This window comes from Juglans regia, chromosome 12, assembly GCF_001411555.2.
Source record: "Juglans regia cultivar Chandler chromosome 12, Walnut 2.0, whole genome shotgun sequence".
Classification (NCBI taxonomy): Eukaryota; Viridiplantae; Streptophyta; class Magnoliopsida; order Fagales; family Juglandaceae; genus Juglans; species Juglans regia.
The window spans coordinates 1727553-1752999 of NC_049912.1; the positions used below are offsets into that span (position 1 = coordinate 1727553).

The 25447-nt window shown below is 37.4% G+C and overlaps 2 long non-coding RNA genes across 2 annotated transcripts; both read right to left on the minus strand.

Moving 5' to 3' along the window:
• Positions 1-225: 225 nt before the first annotated feature.
• On the minus strand, positions 226-5110 carry LOC118343973. The gene is made up of 2 exons (XR_004797785.1): positions 4556-5110; positions 226-1860 (listed from the first exon to the last, which is right to left on the minus strand). It is a non-coding gene; the product is annotated as an uncharacterized LOC118343973 (long non-coding RNA).
• Positions 5111-16233: 11123 nt separating this feature from the next.
• LOC108998157 lies at positions 16234-19110 on the minus strand. Its single transcript, XR_001997283.2, has 3 exons — positions 18731-19110; positions 18558-18632; positions 16234-16592 (listed from the first exon to the last, which is right to left on the minus strand). It is a non-coding gene; the product is annotated as an uncharacterized LOC108998157 (long non-coding RNA).
• Between the last annotated feature and the right edge of the window lie 6337 nt (positions 19111-25447).

Here is a 25447-nt window from a genome sequence, read left to right on the forward strand (position 1 = left end):
AAAGGAGTCAAGTACTTGTGATCACATCACTATTGTCCGCAACCTCTCCAGGGGTCAGTGCATACACTCGTGTGGGTACTGTATTATGTTGATTGCTGCTCTTGTCGTCAGATTAGTCCTCTGATTGTCGGAAATAGTCTTTATGAAATAAAAAAAAATACTAGTAAAACATTATTATAGGCTCACAACCTTATACCTAAAATACATAAAAGAATATGAACAATATATCACAAAAAAAAAATATATATTGGAATACAAATAACTTGAACAATGGACATGAAAAATGAAAACTTGAACAATGGACAAGAAACCTACAGTAAACTACATTACATTACATTACAAAATATAAAATTACAAGATATGAGTTACATATCAATAACATAGTCTTCCATGTGATTTAATCACACCAAATAAAACTTCATAGATATTTTCATGTAGCCACCTAAATTGAAGACAACCGCTACATTGAATTCCTAGTATATTCTCTGCACCACCCAAACTGAAGAGTAAGAATGTATTTCAACAGAGAAAAGCAGAAACCATGAAAGGAACACCAAATTCTCCATGCATACATTCCAAAGTAGAGGTTTCCAAAATGGATTGACCAAGTATTAACAATAGACACAATATATAATAAAAGCAGCTCAATAACAGTATTTTCGCATCTTATTGAATAAAGACACTGCCAACAAAAATGTTTCATTCAGAAGGATGCTATTTATACTAAATGCATAAAGCAAGTCATAGTATACTGTGAGCAAGCCAATGCTACTGCAAAGCATACCATGTGTAGAAAAAGGTACCAGGGATTGCAACAATGATCCGAGTCTTGTGAACTCAATGTCCAATGTTGTCTAAGAGAACAAGTTAGCGAAAGAGAACCAGAATACTACAACTCAGTGCCCTAATATTACACCTTTATTTAACAATCAGAATACAAAATTATCTGTTTTAAGGAAACAAGATTATTTGATGAAAAGAGAAGTAAGTATTTGGTCATTCAAACCTCTCCCACCAAAACCCATCACTTTCACAATTTCACTCCCTCTTCAAACCTATCCCACCGAATCCAAAATTAATCCCAAGATTTGACTTTCACCCAAACTCTAAAACCCATTAAACATTTAAAATTCTCTGCAAAACAAACTCAAAATACCAAAGAGTGAACAAAAAAACAGATATTATAAAACACATCCACGAATGAAGATGACGGCACAAGGATCTAACTCATAAAAATACTCCTCAAACATTCAAATATTCTCTTCAAAACAAACTCAAAATCACCAAAGAGAGAACAAAAAAACAGAGAGAAGAAAACATACCCATGGATGAAGAAGACGACACGAGGATTTAACCCATAAAAATACTCCTCAAACATTCAAATATTCTATTCAAAACAAACTCAAAATCACCAAAGAGAGAACAAAAAAACAAAGAGAAGAAAACATACCCACAGATGAAGACAAGTGAGTTACGGGGAATGGAGAGATCGTGGGGGAGTTGGGGGATGATCGGCTGGAGCCGGCGAGGGGCTCTCAGTGTCGTCGACGATGAACGGCGGTGGTTTGGGTGCGGGTTGCGACAATGATGTGGAGAAGCTAAGAGGGAAGGAGGCTCGTTTTGGGGGAGGAGGAGAGGGAGAGAGAGGCATTGTGGGGAGGTTGGGTTCGGCGAGTGGTGTTCGTCGATGAGGTAGTGGTGGCGCGGCACTGCAGTGGTCGCCGACTGCTGGGCAATGGCCGAAGGATAAGAGAGGGGAGAAGGGGGGTTCCACTAACTGCAAGGGGAAGGGGAAAGAGAGAGGGAAAAGAGAAGAGTAGGTTTTAATTTAGACCCTTTATCTTGGCTCTTCATATCGATCTGACGGTGAATATTAAAATATTGAAATAAATTAAGTAAAATAATATGAATTAAGATAGAAAAATCATATCATAAATCTAAACTCAACTTTAATTATAGAAATACTATTCTTTCATCATTAAATAAATTATGAAGTTTTGCTAAGTATGTCACAACCCCGTCCCATTCTTAGGACGGGATCACGACGCATGACCTGTTCTTTCCTTATTATTATTAGTGCTATTTTATTTTTAATTTTTTTTCGAGGTAATAAAGGACATGCGTGAACATGTCGTGCATGCACTCTGCACTTCTAATTTAAAAGGAACACCTGATAAACAATCTCTTCAATATTCTAAATAAAGGACTCTCAGAGTCCATTATCCATTCACCAACCATAAACAGTCCTAAGTAAGAGGGGACTCAGTCCCTACAAACCATACAAAAAGACATTTAACCATCTTATGTGGGGTTACTATCACCCCACCATAGAAGTTATGACATTACCATCACCCCACCATAGTATTTACATCATGCCCGTAGGCATATTGTTTAAAAGTCAAGCCAACAAAATGCCCCAACATGGGACCCATCATAAAACATAAAAAAAAAATATAACCATCCTCATCATGGTCAAACCGTCAGGGAAACTCTAAGCATCGGCCCCTCCCTCCTTCGCAGTGCCCAGCTCCATAGCCTCTTCATCCGTATGTGGACGTTTAAAACATAAACACAAAGTGAGTCTAATACTCAGTATGCAGTACACCATGCCGTTAACTTATTACTCACATAATCTTTTCTTTTGAAAATATGTATACATAACATTTGCAGTTCTTGCCAATACTTCCGTGCATAAACAATTTAAGAAATAACTATCTTTCCATGCATAAACAATTTAAGGCATAGCTATACTTTCATGCTTAAACATTCCTAAGAACTAACTTTACTTTACACTCCACTTTCTTTGGCTAGTACACACTATTACGCCCAGTGTGTTGGGGTTAGCGGTCATTCGGACCTGAATACCGCCCATGGCCACAGGTTAGGAATCCCTTTCATCGAGAGGGGGGGCGGGGCAGCACTGGGTGCACTACCAGTACTACTTACTAGACATTGCAATCTGCCCATTTCTTTGGTACCCTTAGCATACATATGGCAGTCACGTACATTCATGCTTTTATTTTTTTTCCTTTCCTTTCTTTAGAAAAATCAATGTTTTCATTATCTTCATTTAGTGCCCATGCGTATGCGTTTCTTTGAAAGGAATGTTTCATGTCATGCTACATACATATAGGTAAGGCATAATTATTCAAGAGAGAGCATGCATAAAATCTCATGATGCATTACCTTATATACACACAATGGTAATTAATAGGGTACTTAACAGGGGTTACCAAGAAAGAGTTATACATACTATACATGCATATATTCTTTCATAAGAGAAACATTTGGAAGGAGCGAGGCACTTTTTCATAAGAATGTAAGGAGCATGGTCATAGCTAATTATCTCGATGCTTTACAAGTAGGTTCCTTAAATCTTGAAATAAACTCCTATTCAATGAAATGAAATGAACGTATTAAAATTCATTTCACATTAAGTCTTGCTATCCGACACCCTTACGCGCAAACTTAAATTCCACATTGGAATTAAAGTGTTTTCCTTAACCCCTTAGCTGCATACTTGATACTAAGTCAACTCTAATATTCTCATTCTGACATTTAAAGAAACCCATGAAAATACTTAACTTACTTGCTGCCCCTCTTTAAAGCTACTACTTTCTTTACAAGGGATAGGTAGGAAATCATGAGTTAAAACATATAGGATGGTAGGGATTTATTTGAAAAGGGAAAGGAATAAGAATTTGTTGCAAAATCTGGAATTTTCGTCAAAGAGGGCATTTTGACAGCTTTACAACCTCATGTGGAAGTAAATCTAATAAAAGGCCAACGCCTACAAGAGGGTTGGTTTTTGACACTCATTCTTCAAGGGTTTTCCATACTAAAGTTCATCATTGATTAAGCAAAAGGGTGAAGTTGAGCAAGAGATGGAATGGGCTGATTTAGGCTCCCAAAACAGAATATATTTCAGAACTTTAAAATGCATGTGCAGCTAGCAAGTTCTAGCATATTCATGGTCTTAAATATCCCTTACTTAGCCAAAACTTCAACTACATAATTAAACCATATGAAAGTTGTAGAAAACATAGGAAAGGTATAACATTTTTCTGAAAACACAACATACATAATGAGCACCATATTCGGCAACTCAAATTTCCAAGGCAACTTACTATTTTTACTTAAAAGTTCCTAGTGGCTTACTTAGGCCATAAACCTTAGGGAAAACATGCCAAATTTATAAGTTTAACTTCATTAATTTAACACATAAAAGCATCACTAAAACATGACTTAAACTTGATAAAACACAAGGATGGACTACAATCTTGCTTTGTGCAACACATGGTTGGAACACCAAAATAGAGCACATACACACGCTCGGCTGGAACAACAAAACAGAACACCCACACGCTAGAACACCAAAACAGAGCACAACATATCACACAAAACACCTTCATTCCCCTATTCGGCTACCACCCAACTAGAGCAACTAATAGAGGGAACAAATGAGAGATAACCCAGAAATCACCACACAACAATCGGTTCCCACAGAATTTCAAAAATCCCCAATTCATAAGAAATCTCATGGAAGGTATAATACCTGTTTGGGTCCCCTTTGAAGCCACGAAAGTACACAACCACGAGAAGAGGAAGAGGAAATCCGAAGGATTAAAGGCTAGAACACAGCAGAAAAATTTCTTAAAAAAAAACCCTATGTTAACCCATAGATCTAAGATTTCAATCTAGAGATTAGTGCCATAGGAAACTCTCTTACGAGGTTGATTTTCCTTGAAGATTTTCGGTAGAAATCTTAGGTTTATGAAGTGGAAGAATCGGCTTGAGGAGAAGAAGTGATCGCGAGGCTTGGGGTAAACCGAAGGGTTCTTCGTGTGAAGGAAAACTTGAGAAGTTTTCTCTCCTTCATGTGCCTTGGGACTGACGGGTGAAGAGGAATGAGAAAGGAGTCTACTTGTCTTGCCTTGCAAGCCGTCAATGGGTGTAAGGGAGGATTTTGTTTTCTTGTCCCTTGGAACCGGCGTGTAGGAGAAGGAAGAAGAATCCAAATAACTTGTTGAGGAAGCTGATAGGTGAAGAGAGGAAGTAAGAAGTCCAATGGCTTGTCTTACAAGCTAAGGGATGGAAGGTGGGGATTCAAGCATAGTTATATATTTTCTCATCTCCCCATTCTTTGGTTGGGAGGGTTTGGCCACTTCTTAAATTTTTTTTTTTATTTTTTTGAACATGGCCACTTCTTAATTAAATAAAAAGTAGAGGGCTTAAAGAAAGAATATTATAAGGCCTTAAAACATATCCTTAAATTATTTTTAATGACATTCATACAAATAAAAGCACATACTTCTTAAAATAAATAATAAGATAATAAAAATCCTTATCTCAAATAATGACTTAAAATAATAATAGATGACGTAAAGACCTACGTAGTAAGATTCAGGTGTTACAAAATATTTTTAAAAGAATTAAATAATTTAATTAAATAGAGTTTTTAACATAAATTAAAATAATGCATATCACATAATATTCTTAATAGATGAAATCATTTAAATAAAATGATTTTTTATAACTATATATTATTTTTGGCTGTTACAAAAATACAAAGAGACTTACGTAGAAATCAGGCTTGGTTCAACAAAACTAAAAATACCCGATTTAAAATATTTTCGGACATTTTGTGACGATGTGAATTTGATGGCAAAATGTAATTATTTGCTACAAATAGTATTCATGGGAACTGTAAATTTTTTTGTTACCAACCAATTTGTTACTAATGAATGCATATGTCAACGTAAAAAAATATATTGTGGAAACTTTTTCTGATGATCTTAATTTGTGGGAAAAAGTCTTTAATTTTCACAGATTTTAACTTGTGACAAATGGAAAACGGTCCAATATAATAATTTGCGGTGAGACTTTTCTAATGACGTGAATTTGGAGGCAAAACGTAATTATTTGCTACCAAATAGTATTCATGAGAACTGTAAGTTTTTTGTTACCAACCAATTCCGTCACTAATGAATGTATATGTCATCTTAATAAATTATATTGTGGAAACTTTTTCTGATGATCTTAATTTATGGGAAAAAGTATTTAATTTTCACAGATTTTAACTCGTGACAAATGGAAAATGGTCCAATATAATTATTTGTGGCGATACTTTTCTGACAATGAGAATTTGTTGGCATAATGTAATTATTTGCTACCAAGTAGTATTCGCAAGAACTGTCAAATTTTTTGTTACCAACCAATTCCGTCACTAATGAATGCATATATCACCGTAAAAAAATATTATCACTAAACTTTTTTTGATGAGCATAATTTTGTAGGAAAAAGTCTTTAATTTTCACAAATTGTAAATCGTGACAAATAAAATGGTCCAATATAATTAGTTGCGTTGAGAATTTTTTGACGACGTGATTTTGGTGGCAAAACGTAATTATTTGCTACCAAATAGTATTCGTGGAAAAAATTTCTGTCCCAAAAACCACTATTTGTTGTAGTGATATCCCAATTCATGTCACGTAGCAATCTAAAGATCATAATTCATAATTCTCATATATATTTGTAGTTTAGTTTGGTTTCTCGAGTGCAACAATCCTACATAATTTCTGTGAAAACTTCAAGTTTCAGTGTTCGACTCAATAGCTAGCCCTGCTTACCACGTTTCTATTTTGTTAAATAATCATCTCACTTTCCCACTCCACCTATTTTTTAGCAAATCCACCAAAAGCATTATAGACAAGAAGTATTAATTAGAGACAAGTCGATCCCCAAAAGGATCCAATTGTAGCAAGTTTAAAATTAATACGGAAAATTTCTTGGAATCGGTTAAACTTATAGTAATCTTCCCATTGGGTAAATAGTAAAACTATATATATAGAAGAAATATTGAAAATAACAAGCTAATTATAACACAAACAAGCACTAGTACTTCATCATATAAAATACATACAAGCAGTACTGAACCGAAACACATACAAGCAGTACTGAACCTTGCAGTACACAAGGAGCTGGCCGCCTCTTGGTTCTTACATCATGTGAAGTTGAAACTTAGCTAGCTACTACATTTATATACTAACTTGTTACCAGACACACTATATACATATATATATATATATATAGGGGAAGATCACTATATGTTAAGCATAGTGCAGTAGGGCGCCGAGCACCTCCTCCCTGATTAATCCATCTTTGTTAGCATCAGCCTGGTGGAGTACACGAGGAGGCTCCTCCTCCCGATTAATCCATCGCAGTCAGCATTAGCATGGTGGAGTGCACGAGAAGGCTCCACCTCCCCGATTAATCCATCTCTGTCAGCATTAGCATGGTGGAGTGCATGAGGAAGTCTCTTGTCGGGCAGAGGACCACCCCTGCTGGGTAGAGGACGACCCCTGCCGGGCAGACGTTGATCCCTGCCGGGCAGACGACCAGGCTTGTCAGCGAGGGATAGGAAGGCATCGTCGTTGTCAAGTGTAGCCCATGAAGGCTCCTCCTCCCCGATTAATCCATCTCCGTCAGCATTAGCATCGTGGAGTGCATGAGGACCACCCCTGCCGGGCGGACGACCAGGACCACCCCTGTCGGGCGGACGACCAGGACCACCCCTGCCGGGCGGACGACCAGGACCACCCCTGCCGGGCGGACGACCAGGACCACCCCTGCCGGGCGGACGACCAGGCTTGTCAACGAGGGATAGGAAGGCATCGCCGTCGTCAAGTGTAGCCCATGACTGATCTGCAGTTAGGGGTTGACCTTGATTAACCACATCATAAGGACGAGTCTTGCTCATCATGGGAGAGAACATATATGCCATATGGTTTGGTTTATATGCTGGTTTATAGACTTTTGTGGTTTGGTTTTCGAAGTACTCCCGCTTGCATGGGGGTTTTTATAGGCATTATTGATCTATGGTTAAAGAACATATATGATATTGAAGTGTAATTGTTACTATATACTATGGTGAGACAGTATATTCGAAATTATCTTGACAAGAAAGACGTTTCCTGTGCATGTATTGGATTAGATATATATAAGAGAGATACAACAACCACAATATACAAAAGTAGTTGTTGCATGCACACAAGAAAGAATCATGAAAAAAGAGATGGCCGGGCCAAGTTGTTTGCCCTTACCATTTCAAAACCAAGTTGACTGTCCTAATATTAGTAGAACCCACTGGCATGAGAATAAATTACACCATATAACAAGTTGGACTACTTTTCATTATTTTTCAAAAAATAATGAAAAGTATGTCCAATTTTATATGTAGAAAATGCTTGCGTGCAAGGACTGGAATAGAGATAATTGAGATACAACTACCGCCATATAACAAGTTGTTGCATGCACCCATGAAAGAATCATTTAAAAAAAGAAAAGCAATGTGAAAGAGGACAAAGAATAAGAGGTGGACCAAAAATTGTTAAGCTTGACGCTCACAAAAACAATGTTGGCTGTCCTATTATTAGTGAGAAGTGATTTCATAATAATAAATTTACAAACTAATGTGGTTTGATGTGATACGTGAAATCTACTTTATAGTCGAGATAACTTTACAATCAAACATACAATATCAAGTTACATTAGTTTGTGAGTATACAACTTGTATAGATCTCTTTGCACTGAATTATGCATTTTATATTATTAGTAGAACTCACCAATATAAAGGAGAATCAATTTGAGCGGTGCTAAGTACTACGTACATGGATAGAGACTCGGAATATTTTTTTGATAAAACATACTGTGGCGCCCCCGACCCCCCATATACGGAAACATGGGGATCGAGATGCCCGGATGATGACAACACAGTCACGCATCCCAACGATAGTGCCAAGTGTATGTACATGCAACAGTGTATAATAAAAACGCAGCGGATATTTAAGTCAACTAAGTACCATAATTTAAACACAATTTAAATTTCAGTAAAAGGGTTTAAATAGTTATACAGTCATCCCAAAATAAAATTTAACACATGTCCCAAATAACAAATGAGTGATCTCAAATCACTCATCGGGTGGAGCCGACTTCTCAGGCTCACCATTATCTTCATCTGCATCAAAATCTGCGTTACCAAACACGGTACCGCAGGTAATATAACCCAAACAATCCTCAGGAATAAAAATGCATTTAATGTAACCAATATGCATGCATATGATAAAATACGCATTTTAACTTAAAACATCATTTTCCCCGAAAATGATCATTTCCAACACACGCCAAAATCTCAGTTGGCTCAAAAATATCCATAACACATTTTCCCAGAAAAATGGTTTACACAAAATCCAACACATGCTATTTTCCCAGAAAATAGTCCATTTTTAACGTATGTACCATGATCTCCCCTATGGGTCATCCACACACCTTGGCTTCATAGCGATGCTCAGTTCCGCACCCGACGCGTACGTGGCTAAGCATCCTCTACGCAACGAGCGATGCCCAGTTCTGCGCCCAGCGTGTACGTGGCCAAACGTCCTCTAATCCCCGCCAGCGAAGGACCACGGAGTCGGCACGAGACCATCTCTTCCGATCCTACTATCGCCCGGCGACAATCCAGGGGACGTAACTCAGTATATTATACTCCCGAGTGACCAAAGGAGCTCCATCGAGATAATGCCCCATCTCGGCTTGGGGTCGTGATACACACGCACCCAGTAAATCTTTACACATGAAAACCCAGTTTCCAATACACACATGAACATGAATGCAATACACGAAAAAACCCAATTTTCCATTACAAACATGATCATGCATGAAATCATGAGATGTACATGTACAACACAATTCAACAACCATCAATAACCAATCCCAACAAATCCAATCAAACAACTCCATTCACCAATCCATCCGACCCCCGAACTCCTCGGACTTAGTCCGGCAAAACCAATCAACAGTTTAAATACAGTGTAATGTGTTAGTGCAAAAATACATTAAATTCACAAGAATTCTTTGGAAAATACTTACAGCGCTATTTAGCAATTTCCGGAGGATCACGGAAGTGCAAGAAGCAGAAATGCAGCTGCAAAATAGTGCCAAATGCACTGTGGCCATGGGTCTCAAAGACCCATTTTTGAACGGGTGCAAACGAAGACCCGAGATTGATAGGGTAGGGCCCAGGGATGTCGGTGAAGTTAGTGGTGGTGAGGGTTGGCCGTGAGTGTCGGCGTGGGAGGCGGTAGAAGACCAAAAACACCCAAATCGAAAATGAGGTTGGATGTGCTTCACTGGTGACGGATCGGAGGTGGGGTTGGGTCCATTGGGTTGCTAGGAGGTCGAGGATATTGTGGTGACGAAATGGCGGTCAATGGTGGTGCGACGGGGGCGCACGAACACAAGAGGTGCCGCGGCTTTGTGTGTTGTGTGGAGGCTAATGGCAGCGTGGTTGGGGCTGAAATCAGAGGGGTGGTGTCGCCGGGGGAGCTAGGGGGTTAGGCGATGTCGACCACTACATATCGCCGCAAATAGTATTTTGCAGCGACAATTACTCGCTGGAAAAGAGTCCATATTATTTGTGACAATGTTAGCCGCTACAACAAATATTATTCACGGTGATTTTTGAACACGGTCAAGATATTTGCGGCAATATTTTGCATATTCTCGACGATAGAAAATGCTGTAAAATACTTTTTCGCAGCAAAACGAGACTGAAATCCCAACGCTATTTGCGGCGAAATTAATAATATTAGCAGCAAAAAAAATCGTTGTAAATAAAAATTTTTGGCGACGAATTTTGTATTTCGCTGGAGAATCTTTTAAAAGGCTCTACAATCGCAACGAAAGTCCGGCGCAGCATAAATCGCTACAAAAAAGTATTTGCAGCATTTTATGGTGTTATTTGCGGCGAATTTAATCGCTGAGAAAGACCCTGTTTCTTGTAGAGAGAGTTAGTGGTGAACCGAATCTGCTGAACCTATATATGCGTAATTAATAGGTTAGGCACCATCTTTATTCCCTAGAAGATCGTAATGCTATTATACTCACTCTTACCACAGAAAATCGATTCCTTTAACTTCCTAGAGATTGAAAGTATGCTCCCATGATCTAGTTTCACGGAAGCTTTCTGGATTGTATGTGGTTTTGTTCTTTTCTGCAAGGACCATGCATAAAAGCCACTGGGAATGATATGCATAATACTCATCTTACATGGGATGCCGTGTTATTGTTATATTATATGTAATTCTAATGACATTACATATTGTTGTATGATGAGAATATCCGAACATGTGTTAAAATAATAATTAGATCTATTTCTTTCCAAAAGGTTAAATTGAGGAGAATATATATACATATTTTATTATTTATATTATCTTAACAATGTGATGGTGTTTTATGTAAGGAATAAATCCATGTCAAGTCTAAAAGGACCAGTTTGAGTAAGATTCCATTCAAGATGTTCCATTTATTTTACTTAAAGATAGAGTGGAACTTTTCATCTAGGCCAATATCAATTATTCCTCTATCTTTATTAATGCCGCTACAACAAACACAGTCTTACATCAGACCATGCGTGAATGTTTAAAGTATCTTACGTGCTAAATACCTGAATAAGCTTGCAAATGCGTCCCTCACATGCTAAATTCATCTAAATTTTTCTTTGTTGTTACCTAAAAATCATGTCTCAACCATACAAGATATATTCTCCAAAGGCTTTATAAACGAGACTGAATCCCAACGTTATTTGCGACGAAATTAATAATTTTAGCAGCGAAAAAAATCGCTGTAAATAAAAATTTTTGAAGACAAATTTTGTATTTCGCTGGCGAATCTTTTAAAAGGCTCTACAATTGCAACGAAAGTCCGGCGCAGCATAAATCGCTGCAAAAAAGTATTTGCAGCGTTTTGTGGTGTTATTTGCGGCGAATTTAAGCACCGGGAAAGACCCTGTTTCTTGTAGTGAGAGTTAGTGGTGAACTGGATATGCTGAACCTATATATGCGTAATTAATAGGTTAGGCACCATCTTTATTCCCTAAAAGATCGTAATGCTATTATATTCACTCTTACCACAGAAAATCGATTCCTTTAACTTCCTAGAAATTGAAAGTATGCTCTCATGATCTAGTTTCACGGAAGCTTTCTAGATTGTATGTGGTTTTGTTCTTTTCTGCAAGGACCATGCATAAAAGCCAATGGGAATGAAATGCATAATACTCATCTTACATGGGTTGCCATGTTATTGTTATATTATATGTAATTCTAATGACATTACATATTGTTGTATGATGAGAATATCCGAATATGTGTTAAAATAATAATTAGATCTATTTCTTTCCAAAAGGTTAAATTGAGGAGAATATATATACATGTTTTATTATTTATATTATCTTAACAATGTGATGGTGTTTTATGTAAGGAATAAATCCATGTCAAGTCTAAAAGGACCAGTTTGAGTAAGATTCCATTCAAGATGTTCCATTTATTTTACTTAAAGATAGAGTGGAACTTTTCATCTAGGCCAATATCAATTATTCCTCTATCTTTATTAATGCCGCTACAACAAACACAGTCTTACATCAGACCATGCATGAATGTTTAAAGTATCTTACGTGCTAAATACCTGAATAAGCTTGCAAATGCCTCCCTCACATGCTAAATTCATCTAAATTGTTTCTTTGTTGTTACCTAAAAATCATGTCTCAACCATACAATATATATTCTCCCAAGGCTTTATAAACGAGACTGAAATCCCAACGTTATTTGCGGCGAAATTAATAATTTTAGCAGTGAAAAAAATCGCTGTAAATAAAATTTTTTGAAGACAAATTTTGTATTTCTCTGGCGAATCTTTTAAAAGGCTCTATAATTGCAACGAAAGTCCGGCGCAGCATAAATCGCTGTGAAAAAATATTTACAGCTTTTTATGGTGTTATTTGCGGCGAATTTAAGAGTCGGAAAAGACCCTGTTTCTTGTAGTGAGAGTTAGTGGTGAACCGAATATGCTGAACCTATATATGCGTAATTAGTAGGTTAGGCGCCATCTTTATTCCCTAAAAGATTGTAATGCTATTATATTCACTCTTACCACAGAAAATCGATTCCTTTAACTTCCTAGAGATTGAAAGTATGCTCACATGATCTAGTTTCACGGAAGCTTTCTAGATTGTATGTGGTTTTGTTCTTTTCTGCAAGGACCATGCATAAAAGCCAATGGGAATGAAATGCATAATACTCATCTTACATGGGATGCCGTGTTATTGTTATATTATATGTAATTCTAATGACATTACATATTGTTGTATGATGAGAATATCCGAATATGTGTTAAAATAATAATTAGATCTATTTCTTTCCAAAAGGTTAAATTGAGGAGAATATATATACATATTTTATTATTTATATTATCTTAACAATGTGATGGTGTTTTATGTAAGGAATAAATCCATGTCAAGTCTAAAAGGACCAGTTTGAGTAAGATTCCATTCAAGATGTTCCATTTATTTTACTTAAAGATAGAGTGGAATTTTTCATCTAGGCCAATATCAATTATTCCTCTATCTTTATTAATGCCGCTACAACAGACACAGTCTTACATCAGACCATGCATGAATGTTTAAAGTATTTTACGTGCTAAATATTTGAATAAGCTTGCAAATGCCTCCCTCATATGCTAAATTCATCTAAATTGTTTCTTTGTTGTTACCTAAAAATCATGTCTCAACCATACAATATATATTCTCCAGAGGCTTTATAAACATAAACTCACATGTTCAAACTAAATATAAATGTTTCTCTATAAGGATCTAAACATAATTAATAATCAACTCCACAAAGTCTTAATAACATCATCAATATCCGAAAATAACAATAAAATATAATTAGTAGTTTCTTGAATAACTCGCCCGTGCTCCATATTCTTTATCCTTATTTGAAACATCTATCATCTGAAAATCTGGTGGAGCAAATTGGGTGAGTTATCAACAACTTTTTAAGCAATGAACATATTCCAGTGCGTACACATGAGCCGGTAATAGAATGCAGAATAAAACATGTTATCAAAATATTAGAGCAATAGTTCCAAAATATTTATATACAGAATCATTTTGCATAGCATAACTGAGCATCATCGTATTAGAGTATATTCCATGTTTAACTCTCATGGTAGGGTTGTGCTATTCTCAGTGGCCAAATCAAGTAGAAACATAAGTAAATCTTCCTCTTATCCTTCTCCAATCTACGAGTGTGCACATGGGAAAGACCACGCAAAAGATCACTTTGTTTTCAAAATGGGTGCACTCAGAAAAGGATATGTTGGTACCAACACAATTACAAAGACCACAGTTTTAAACTCATGGTAAGGTTAGAGTGGAGCAGAAACAAAAATAGAATATTATGCAAGAGGTTTTTAGATGCAACATTTCATACCATACTAGAGTACTGAACAAATTGAGACCACATTCATATCATCATGTGTAACGCTTTCAGATGTCCTATATATTCACTCTTCTTGTTCAATTGAGAAATAGTGCCAAAAATGCTCATGTCTATACCAGTCATGACAAATATCTTTCTTTTCTTATTTAGAAACAATGCATTATGTAGAAAAACGACAAGGTTGTTTTCAAATGTTTCATAAAAAAACAACATTTTTCAAAAAATCAACCCTAATCCATATAGACAAAGTCTAGTATAGGAGCATCGCTTATCTGACTCTTATAATGTATTAACTACACTAATTAAACCAAAATGATTAACTAGGACTACAAAATACCATGGCACCAAAGTGATCAACTAGTATAAACTAGGCATAAACTCCAATTTCTATGTGAAATTAAGAAAATGAAATTATTTTGTAGCTAATACCCCTATGGAGCAATGGCAGTGGTGGCAGATTAGTGTACAGTAGAGGGGTGGCTAGTCTGGGTTCTAAAGGCAATGTGGTGACTTGTGACGGTGCTTAATGGCTGAAGGTAGAGAACTCATGGATAAGAGGATAGGCACATTGGGAGGAAGGAAAAAAAATCAAGATGCTCGATGGGATGGACAATGGTGGCTCGCGGTGGTTTGGCATCGGCATGAGAGGGTGGATTTTGGTGACGATGTCTTGACGGGGTGATTCATGATGGGAGAATCTATGGCTGGGAAAAAGGGAAAAAGGGAGAAAGAAACTACTAACTGCCAAAATGGGGTCGTTCTCCTTTAGGTAGGTGGGCTTCTTCTAGTCTTGGGCCGGTTTCGGGCCTAGGTGTTACATTCCCTTTCTAAAAATGCCATCCTCAGAATTTGCTAGTGCGTATCTCAAACAAAGCCTAAACACTCATTTGCCAAATGCATTTCGTGCCTATTTTAATCCTCGATCATATTGTTGAACTTGATGTTCCAAGATTCCAATCCTCTGATATTTTAACCCGTTGCCTCACATATTTCCCCCTGGGCATACGTGTTCGCACATATTGTATTGATTATCAGACGCTTTAATGCCCAATTCAATTAAAAAATGTAGACCTCCGCAACGGGCTCAATTAAAAGCCTAATAATAATTTCACCTAAATTCTTAGCTTAACTTCGTTTGAAATTGTAAATCGAACTCTCATCATAAAATATTAACCTCATATGAATATTAAAATAAAACTCTCCAAAGTCTAGGTCCTTAATCTCATACTCAATTCATGAAGATATCAAACTCGTGGTACCTAGGTATCCAACATTCCTAATGATCATCAAAATTTAAAATCCATAATCACGAGAGTTAAATCATAAATAATCTCAAGTCAATTAATTTTTGAACCCTCACAAAGTTTACTCTCAACTCATCATACTTCGAAGTACTTCTGTTGCACACTCTGATAAATCCACGAAGATGCCCAAGGCTAGGATCTCATAAATATAGCACTGTTGTGTCCAATTCATTTCAACACCTACCAAAGCAACTCTTACCAAACTTTAATAAAATAAAGACCACACACTCACATATATTTCTAGATGGTGTCTTTCATCCTTAGTTGTAATCAAGGCACATTCTCTTAAACTCAACCTTTCAGAGTAAGAAACTTAGCATAATCTGTTGAAATGAAAGAATGGTTAGCCCCAAAATAAAATAATACAGTTGCTTTTGTCACAACCCCGCCCAGAAAGACCTAATCCTCTAAAGGAACGAGGTTCGACAATTAGACCTATTCTTCCCTTTTCATAATATCAATACTTATTTTTTTTATGTATTTATTTATTTATTTTTTCTTTTTTACGAGGGTAAAACAGGTAGGCATGAACATGTCGTACATGTGGTCTGCACTTCTAGTTTAGAAGAGCAACTGATAGACAATCAAATCAACACTCTATAAAAGGGACTCTCAGAGACCATCATTCATTTATTTAAAAACATACTAGTTCTAATTAAGAGGGGACTCAGTCCCAACAACACATACAAAAGGGGGCATTAAACCATCGTATGTGGGGTTACTATCACCCCACCATAGTAGTTACGCTATTACTATCACTCCACCATAGTAGTTACATCATGCCCGAAGGCATATTGTTTTACAGTCCATCCTACAAAACGTCCCAACATGGGACCCATCATAAAAACATAAAGAAAACATAACCATCGCCATCAAAACCAAACCGACAGGGAAATCTAAGCGTCTGCCCCTCCATCCTCAGCGGTGCCCAGCTCCACAGCCTCTTCATTCATACCTGGACATTTAAAACATAAACACAAAGTGACTCTAATACTCAGTAAGCAGTACACCGTGCTGTTAACTTATTAATAACATAATCTTTTCTTGGAAAACATGCATACATAAAATATTTAATGATTCTTGACAATGCCTTCATGCATAAACAATTTAAGAAATAGCTATACTTTCATGCACAAACAATTCTTTGCTTTCATGCATAAACATTTCCTTAAGATGACTTTACTTTATGTTTCATTTTCTTTGGCTAGTACACATTATTGCGCCCCGTGTGTTGGGGTTAGCGGGTCTTTTGGACCTGGATCCCGCCCATGGCCATAGGTTAGGAATCCCTTTAATGGGGGGCAGCACTGGGTGCACTACCAGTACTACTTACCCGGCATTGCAATCTGCCCATTCTTTGGTACCCTTTCATTCATAAGGCCCTTATGTACATTCATGCTTTCTTTCCTTCTCGTTCCTTTTCTTGCAGTCAAACGTTTTCATATCTTTTCTTAGTCCATATGCATATGCATTTCTTTGAAAAGAGTGTTTCATGTCATGTTACATATAGGTACGGCATAACTATTTAAGAGAGAGTATGCATAAAAATCTCATGATGCATTACATTACATACACACAATTATAATCAATATGGTACTTAACAGGGGCTACCAAGAAAGGCTTGTACATAATATATATATATATTTATTTTTTCATAAGAGAAACATTTGGAAGGAGAGAGAGATATCCTTTAATAAGAGAGCTTTGTGCATAAGGAGCATGGTCATAGCTACTTATCTCGTGGCTTTACAAGTAGATTTCCTTGAGTCTTGAAATTAACTCCTATTCAATGGAAGGAAAATAACATATTAACATTCATTTCCCTTAAACTAAAAGGGAATTAAGGCGTCTTCCCTAACTCGTTTAACTACGTACATGGCGCTAAGTCAACCCATAGTACCCTCCTATAAATATTTAAGTACCCATGAGAGCATGAGGCTTGCTTGCTGTCCCTTTTTAAAGGCTATTGTTTTCTATATTGGGAATAGATGAAAATCATAAGTTAAATGCATAGAATGGTGGTGGTTTATTTAAGAAGAAGGTATGGAACAAAGAGGTGCTATAACCTGGAAATTTAATCAAGACAGCGTTTTGGCAGTCTTTTGTAATATCATGTGAAGGATAAACCCAACAAAAGGTATTGCTCAAAAGAGTGTTGGTTTTGTCACTTATCCCTCAAGGATTTTTCGTACTAAAGCTGATTCTTGGTTAAACAAAATGGTGAAGTTAAGCAAAGATAAAGTAAAGTGACTGGTTTAGGCTTCAAAACAGAACCTGTTTTCACGTTTCTGTAGTGCATGGACAGCTAGCAAATCTCATTATTTTCATGGTCTTAAACATCCCTTACTTGATCAAATATCAATCATGCAATTAACTAGTACAAGAGTGGTAGAAACTCAAGAAAACCTCATGTATTTTTCTGAAACACAACAAAATTAGAAAGATACAAACTCTTGGCAACTTAGAATTTCCAAGTAAGCTTACTATCCTAGATTCAAAACTCTTAGTGGCTTACTTAGGCCATAATCTTGAGGAAAGCATGTTTAAAAATCACAAACCTTAACTCCATTAATTTAGCAAATAAAGAAATGGTTTTTAACAAAAGTAAAACATGGCTTGGACTCAAGAAACATAAGAGGAAAGACTACAAAATCTGTTTCAGGACACTCGGCCGGCTCCATAAAACATAGCACAAACACACACAACTGGAACCCACCGAAACTGAACATGACCCACGGCGCAACAACCTCAAAATACTCTGTTCTGCCCAGGAAATATGGGGCTTTCGGTTACCACTCACTAGAGCCGCTAATAGTGGAAACAATTGAGAATTAAACCTAGAAACTACAACACAACCATCGGTTCACACAATAAATCAAAAGCCCCCAAATCACAAGAAATCACAAGGAACGTATAATACCTGTTTGGGTCCCCTTGGAAGCCACGAAAGTACACGGAAATGAGAAGAGGAAAAGCAAAACCGAAAGATTTGGGGCTGGAACACAGCAGAAAGTTTCGAAGGAAGAAACCCTAGGTTAAACTCATAATCCAAGACTCCAAATCTAGAAATTAAAACTATAGGAAGTCACTTACGAGGTTGATTTTCCTTGGGGATTTTTCGGTAGAAACCTTAGGTGTAGGAAATGGAAGAATCGACTTTGATGAGAAGAAGAATCGCGTGGCTTGGGGGAAACCGAAGGGTTCTCCATGCGATGGAAGACTTGAGAAGTTCTTTCTCTCCTTTGTATGCCTTGGACCCGACGAGTGAAGAGAAATGAGGAGGAAATCAGTTGTCTTGCCTTAGAAGCCGTCGGTGGGGTAAGGGAGAAGGAGAGGGCTTTGTTTATCTTGTCCAGCGTGTAGGAGAAGGGAGAGAATCCAAATGGCTTAAGGAGGAAGCCGACAGGTGAAAAAGAAAATGGATTTAATTTAGCTTCTTGAGGATGCTTCGGTTAGAGAGAGGAAAAATCAATAATTCAAACTCAACTTATCCCATGAGTTAAGAAATGGACGGTGGAGGTTAAAAGAATTTGGACTATTTCTTGGGTAAATAAAAATTAAAGGGATGGAAAGGAAATAATGCAAGGACCTAAAATCACACCCTTGAATTATTTAGTGACCCACTTTAAGAAATAAATGTACACCCATCTTAGAATAATTTAATAAAATAATGAAAGTCTTTGTTTCAGAGTATTTAACAAATAATATTAATTGATGATGTGAGGACCTACGTAGTAGGGTTGGGGTGTTACAGGTTTCTTGGAGGAAAGGAGTCGAGTACTTGTGATCACATAACTGTTGTCCTCAACCTCTCCAGGGGTCAGTGCATACATTCATGTGGGTATTGTGTAACACCTAGGCCCAACATGAAACTCGTGTTCGAATTGTTGTTGATATGGATGAAAAACTGGGATTTTAACGAGTAATTTTGGAAAAAAGTTACAGACCCAGAATTTGTATTGATGGATTATGGACTTTTTATTTGGCTTGATATTTAGATTATTTTTCAGCTAATATTTTATGGATCAAGTGTGATTTATTTTGAGTTTTTGGACTAACAAATTGTGGAAAGAAGGCTAGTTTAGAATGTGAGACGAAGCCTTTTTATAAATCAAGAAGTGGGCCCAACAAGCCATTTTCAACCCCAGTCCATGCACGTTTTCTTTCTATTTTCTCCCCTAGGGTTATTCTTCACTTCCTTGGCATGCATGTTTCTACCCCCACGGCAAGAGTGCGCATAATAGACATGTCTTGGCATTGCATTTATTCTTCTCTTCCTTTATTTTCTCTAGGGTTGCAGTTTTCTTTTTAGAGTTATAACTTCCATGTGCGTACGCCTCTCATTTTTCTCCTCTAGGGTTTTTCAACCACTTAACGTATTTATAGAAGCAGAGGTATTTTTTCTTCTGCTTAGAGAAACTCCCCAAGGCTCCTTTGCCGTCAGCCACTCCCCAAAGCCAAAGCATCTTCCTTCACCATCCCTGCACCCCCCATCATCAAAGGCATAGCCGACTGCACCCCCACGAGCCTCCAGACCCATGACGTAGTTGACCAGCCAGACTCCTCTACCACTGCTTCTAGATGGACCCAGAGGAAATGATTAGCCCACGTTCAACGCTGCACCGTAGCCCTTCCCTCCACCTTAAACGAGCAACACCAAAGCCAAGCCCCATCGTGCGATCAAAGCACTTATGACTTCGTTGGTTAGAGCAATACCCTAGAAAGATGCAAGGTTTGCTGTGATAGCTTTGCTTATGATCTGCATAAGGTCTTAACAAGGGATAAATAACAAAGACAACGAAATGTATGAAGGAGAGAGTAGTCTGGTTCTCTACCAAACAACTTAAATAAAGGTGTTTCAAAGTTCAAATCTACATATGGAAATTTGTTAATGGGATATACTGTAGTAAGAATTGAGTTTGCCTAGTGGGTTTAAGGTAAACCTGATTAAGCTGGGCAGACGTGGCTCATGCGATGTGGAGGAGGCAGGAAGGGATCCATCTACGTAACGTCCTAGTCTTGGAGGTCTGGAGAGTTAACTCTTGTAACTAAAAACCATCTCCCATAACATATTTATATACTCCAGATTCCCCATAAAATATAAGTTCATTTATTCAAAACCAAAAATATATGTTTTTCTAACAAGACTAGAGACACCAAAGAAATACCTCAATGAAATAAATTAAAATCTCCACCACGACTCAGAACTATCCATGACTCAAAATACCAAAATAACATAAAATAATTTCTCTACTAAATAAAATTATCCAATAAATACTTGTGCCCTTTGGCACTTATTCGCCTATGACCATCAAACTTTGCTAACACTTCTTACTCTTGACTTTCAGCTGAGATATCAAAATTATCTGAAAAATATTGTGGAGATAAGGGGTGAGTTATCAACAACTCAGTAAGCAAATAACATATACTAATATATAAACATGAGCATTTACAGAGTTCAGAATGGAGAACAAAATATTTTTATTTTCAGAATGCATAATCAGCACATGTTATCAAAAATATTAGAGCGAAATGTCAAAAATACTCTTATTCAAAATTCATTTGGCTAACATAACTGAAACATCACATTAGAATAGAATTTCATGTTTAACCCTCGTGGTGGAGTTGTACAAACCTTAGCGGCCAACCGAGCAGAAATAGAATGTGAAATTTTCTCTTATTATTCTCAGATGCCTGAGTGTGCACACCAAAAAGACCACGCAAAAAACCACTTTACTTCCAAAGTGGGTGCACCGAAAATAGAAAAGTTAGTACCAACCCGAACAGTGGCCACAGTTTTACACCCGTAGTAAGGTCAAAACATAACAGAAACAGAATATCATGCCAGAGGTTTTCAAAAGTCACATGATATCATATAAGAGCATAGAACATATTCAGAACACAACAAAATCATATCATAATCATATAATTATACACAAATTTTCATATTCATTCCTTTTTGCACATTTCATAAATAAAATGTTAAAAATAAGCTCATGTCTACACCAGTCATGACAGAAAATACTTTCTTCTTATACAAAGTTTTATGAGTAATTCAGAACAAATAACTGAGATTGTTTCAAATTTCTTTTCGTAACAAAATATGCATATTTTCCAAAATTAACCTCAGTTCATTTCTTCTATGCAAAGTATAGCATAAGAATTCTGCTTACCTGAACTTTCTATCTTCTCTTAATTTTCCCACAACCGTGCTGAACGATTATCAATCGTCACCATAAAATAGACACGTAACTTACTTAATTCTTAACTAGACACGTATTTTGATATTAACGCCTAAAATACTAGAGTACCCTATTTTCTTTTTCTAGAAATCTAAGATTTTCATATCTTTAATCATCACTTCCCAAATTAATCTATATTCACTTAATATAAGTACTGGCAGAAATTTTATTTAATAAAATAGATTTAATCAAATTTAAGGTATTCAAAATAAAACTGCACACTATTGCTTCTGAAACTCAATTTATTAAAAATAATTTAATACCAAATAATACAATTTAAATCCTTATTTATTTCTTTATAAATTATTGTAGTTCAAATAAAACCCACATAATGTGAGTTTAATATATAAAGAACAATCATGGCCAACATAGAACCAACCTAATGACAAGGGTATTTTAAGAATTGACCAAAACATGTATGGGCTCTTTGGGAAGGGCTGCAATTTAAAAAATAACTTTTGAAACTACAAATTCCAGATCAAGTCATGCCTAGAGAGGAGAGTTTCATACTGAGAGAGAATGAGGTGTGAGACGAAGCAGGGTCTAGGCGGCGGTTGAAGGTGGTCAGCGTAGCAACACGTCACTGAGAGAGAGATGAGAGAGAGAGAGAGAGCTTTCATTGAGAAAGTAGACAAGGACCTAGAGAGTTAGAGGGAGCCGACAGCTACACGAAGGAGCAACAGTAGCTGGGCAATATGGGGGGTGGCACTCGGAGAGGTTGAACTTGGGAAGATCACGGTGGCTGAGAGAGTGTTGGTTTGTGGGTGTTCAGATGGGATGATACTCTATTTTTTGTGAGGGAAACAAGGGCCTTTTGGTTTGGTTTACAGTGAGTGGTGCACTGGCAGTGGTGTGCAGCGAGGCTTTGGTTTGTGGGGGCTTGCAGGTTGGTGTTAGGCAGTGCTGGGGTGGCGTGGGTCTACGGTGGTGTAAGGCAAAGACTTGAGTAAGTGGCCCCAGTGGCTTCCATCGTTCAGGAGCAAGGTGGTTCTTGGCAACGCGACTAAGAGCTGGCGGTTGGACGCAAGGGAAGTATCAGTAGTGGCTAATCTACTCCTGGAGCATGGACTGAAGGGTTGTTGGTTCATGCATGCAAGCTGCGCCTTGGCGTCTCTAGCTAGCAACGTGGTGGTCAGGATTCACAGTGGCTGAGCAGCGATTGCAGGTGGTGGTTTTCCTAGGGTTCGGTTGCTAGAAACTATGTGTGGCAACCCTAGTTTGGAAAACGAATGAACATGCCTATACGATATATATATATATATATATATAATATCTATTCATACAAAGTTGTTGCCGTGAATGTAGTGGGAGGGAGACGTGCATGGTGGGGAGTTTTAAAAATACTAATTGGGTGTTGGTCTCCTAGTTTAGAACAAATGGGTGTGCGCCTTAGGGTGGATCAGGTAGGGTTCATTTCAAAGTATTTGGGCCCACATGTTGTGTATGGAATTAACAAATGGACTGAGTTGGGCAATTAGAGCAGTTCAACAGTCCCTTTGACTTGTCCGTAATTTTCTCATGGGTCGACTATTTTATCAATGCTAATGGGCCTCGACTCAATAATACAACCTGTTCCATAGAAAATTCGGCCTATAACTAAATAAAAAGATTCCACCTAATCCATTAAATATCAAATGATTTTAACCTAATTATCAGGCCCAATAGAAATCCACATCCCACAAAAATTAAATTTTAAACCCATGGCCTATTCCAAAAATTAATCGATAATCTCAAGTGGGTTTTTCATACATATAAATCCAAATTTTGTTTTTTAGAAAGTGGGCTTGGTACTGGGCCCAAGTGTTACAATCTTTGAGGCTGGCTATTATCGTGATGTGGAGTGAAGGAGGAGGTGCAACTGGGTTGAACTTGATGCTTGATGCCTTTCTAGATGCTTGATGCCAAACGAGAAGGGTTGTATATGCAGGGTGCTCTCCATGGTGGTGCAACTGACACTATGGTGGTGCAGTGACTTACACCTAAGTGATAGAAGGGCTAAGGGAGAGAGGTTGATGAGGGGAGGGCTACGGTGGTTGAAGCATGGCTTAGCTTCAGTTTGGGGCGAGGTCTCTCGATGGTTTTGTTGCAGCTTGTGGTTGTTGTGAAGTGAATGAGTTTTGGCGTGGGAGGATGCGGCGGCTTGTAATTGGGTTGGAGTGGAGGAGAGAGGGCGTCATGGGGCTTTGGTTTTTGATTCTCTGAACGTGGAAGAGGGATGCGGCAGTTGAACAAAATATGTTGTACGTGGTCAAGGGCTTTGGTTTTTTATGCACAGAACATGGAGGAAAGGTGCGGCAGCCCTAGTTTTTTATGAGGAAGATGATCCTTCGTGCATGACTTGGAATTTATACACGACTGGTCTTGGGCCATACAGAAAAACTCTAGGCACCATAGGTCAATGGCCATATTGGATAAGCCCAAGTTAATTTTATTGAAATTTAGTTAGGTATGGACCCAAGATTTTATTATTTCAAAACGCTAAAATGTAGTTGATGATTTTAAATGACGGTTGGTAACTCTCCAACTCCATCCAGGACTAGGACGTTACAATGCCTTTGTTAGATTAACTAGATAATGAGTATTTACTGTTCAGAATTTCTGGTACAATAAGATAGGAGATCAATTTTGATCTTCAGCATAAAACTGTAATATATCTAGCAATGGGAATTCATAGCTTACCAAGTTGCTATTATTTAAAACGTGCGACGGGCACATGGCAACCATGAGAAATGGATTTTTAGACTTGAAAGCACTAGCTCTCTCAATAGCTCTAACTTTGTCCTTGGCATTCCATCGTTGTCTCTTGAAAATGTGAGATTGACAATGCCTCAAAGAATTAGGCATGTCTCTAATTTCTGTTTTAGCAAAAAACTTAAGCTCCCCTGTCCCATATTGACAACCAAAAACACCTTAAATTAACTAATATGAACTTGATCGTTTGAACAAACATGCAAAACATACAATTGAGATCTTAGACCCCAAGAATGAAATTAGGTGAATTTACATCGAGTACCCTGAGGTTCCTAAGAATCTGGTCTGTGAACAATACTGAATCTGCAATTTGAACTTCAGAAGGCATACTAGGTAGTTTCTACAACCCACATACGATGGCTGCATGACAGCCACAAAATAAGGATTTTCAGGTTTAAAGCCACTTTTTTTTTTCAAGAGCTCTTGTTTTTTCATCAACACTCATTGTTCGAGTCCTTAGGACAGACTTATATTTTGGGCATTGCTCGGTTATAAAAATTCCTTCACCACCTTGTTCTTGTTGACAATCAAAGATAATGAGACATTGTCAAAAATTTTGAAAGAAATAAATAGATAACATATACAGTATATAGAAGATTTCAAACCTTCAAGCTCTTGCTTGGTAGAATGCAAATTTTGTTGAGCCAATCTTGGCATATTCGAAGTAGTACTAGTGTTTTTTTCACTAGGATTGGTTCTCATCATCTTGTGAGCTCGAGGACATGGTAACCAAGATTTCTGTTAGGGACCTAAGTCTAGTCTCTAAACACTATGTTCTTCTCTTCTTGGTTCTCCTTGTGTTGACCGAAATGGCTAG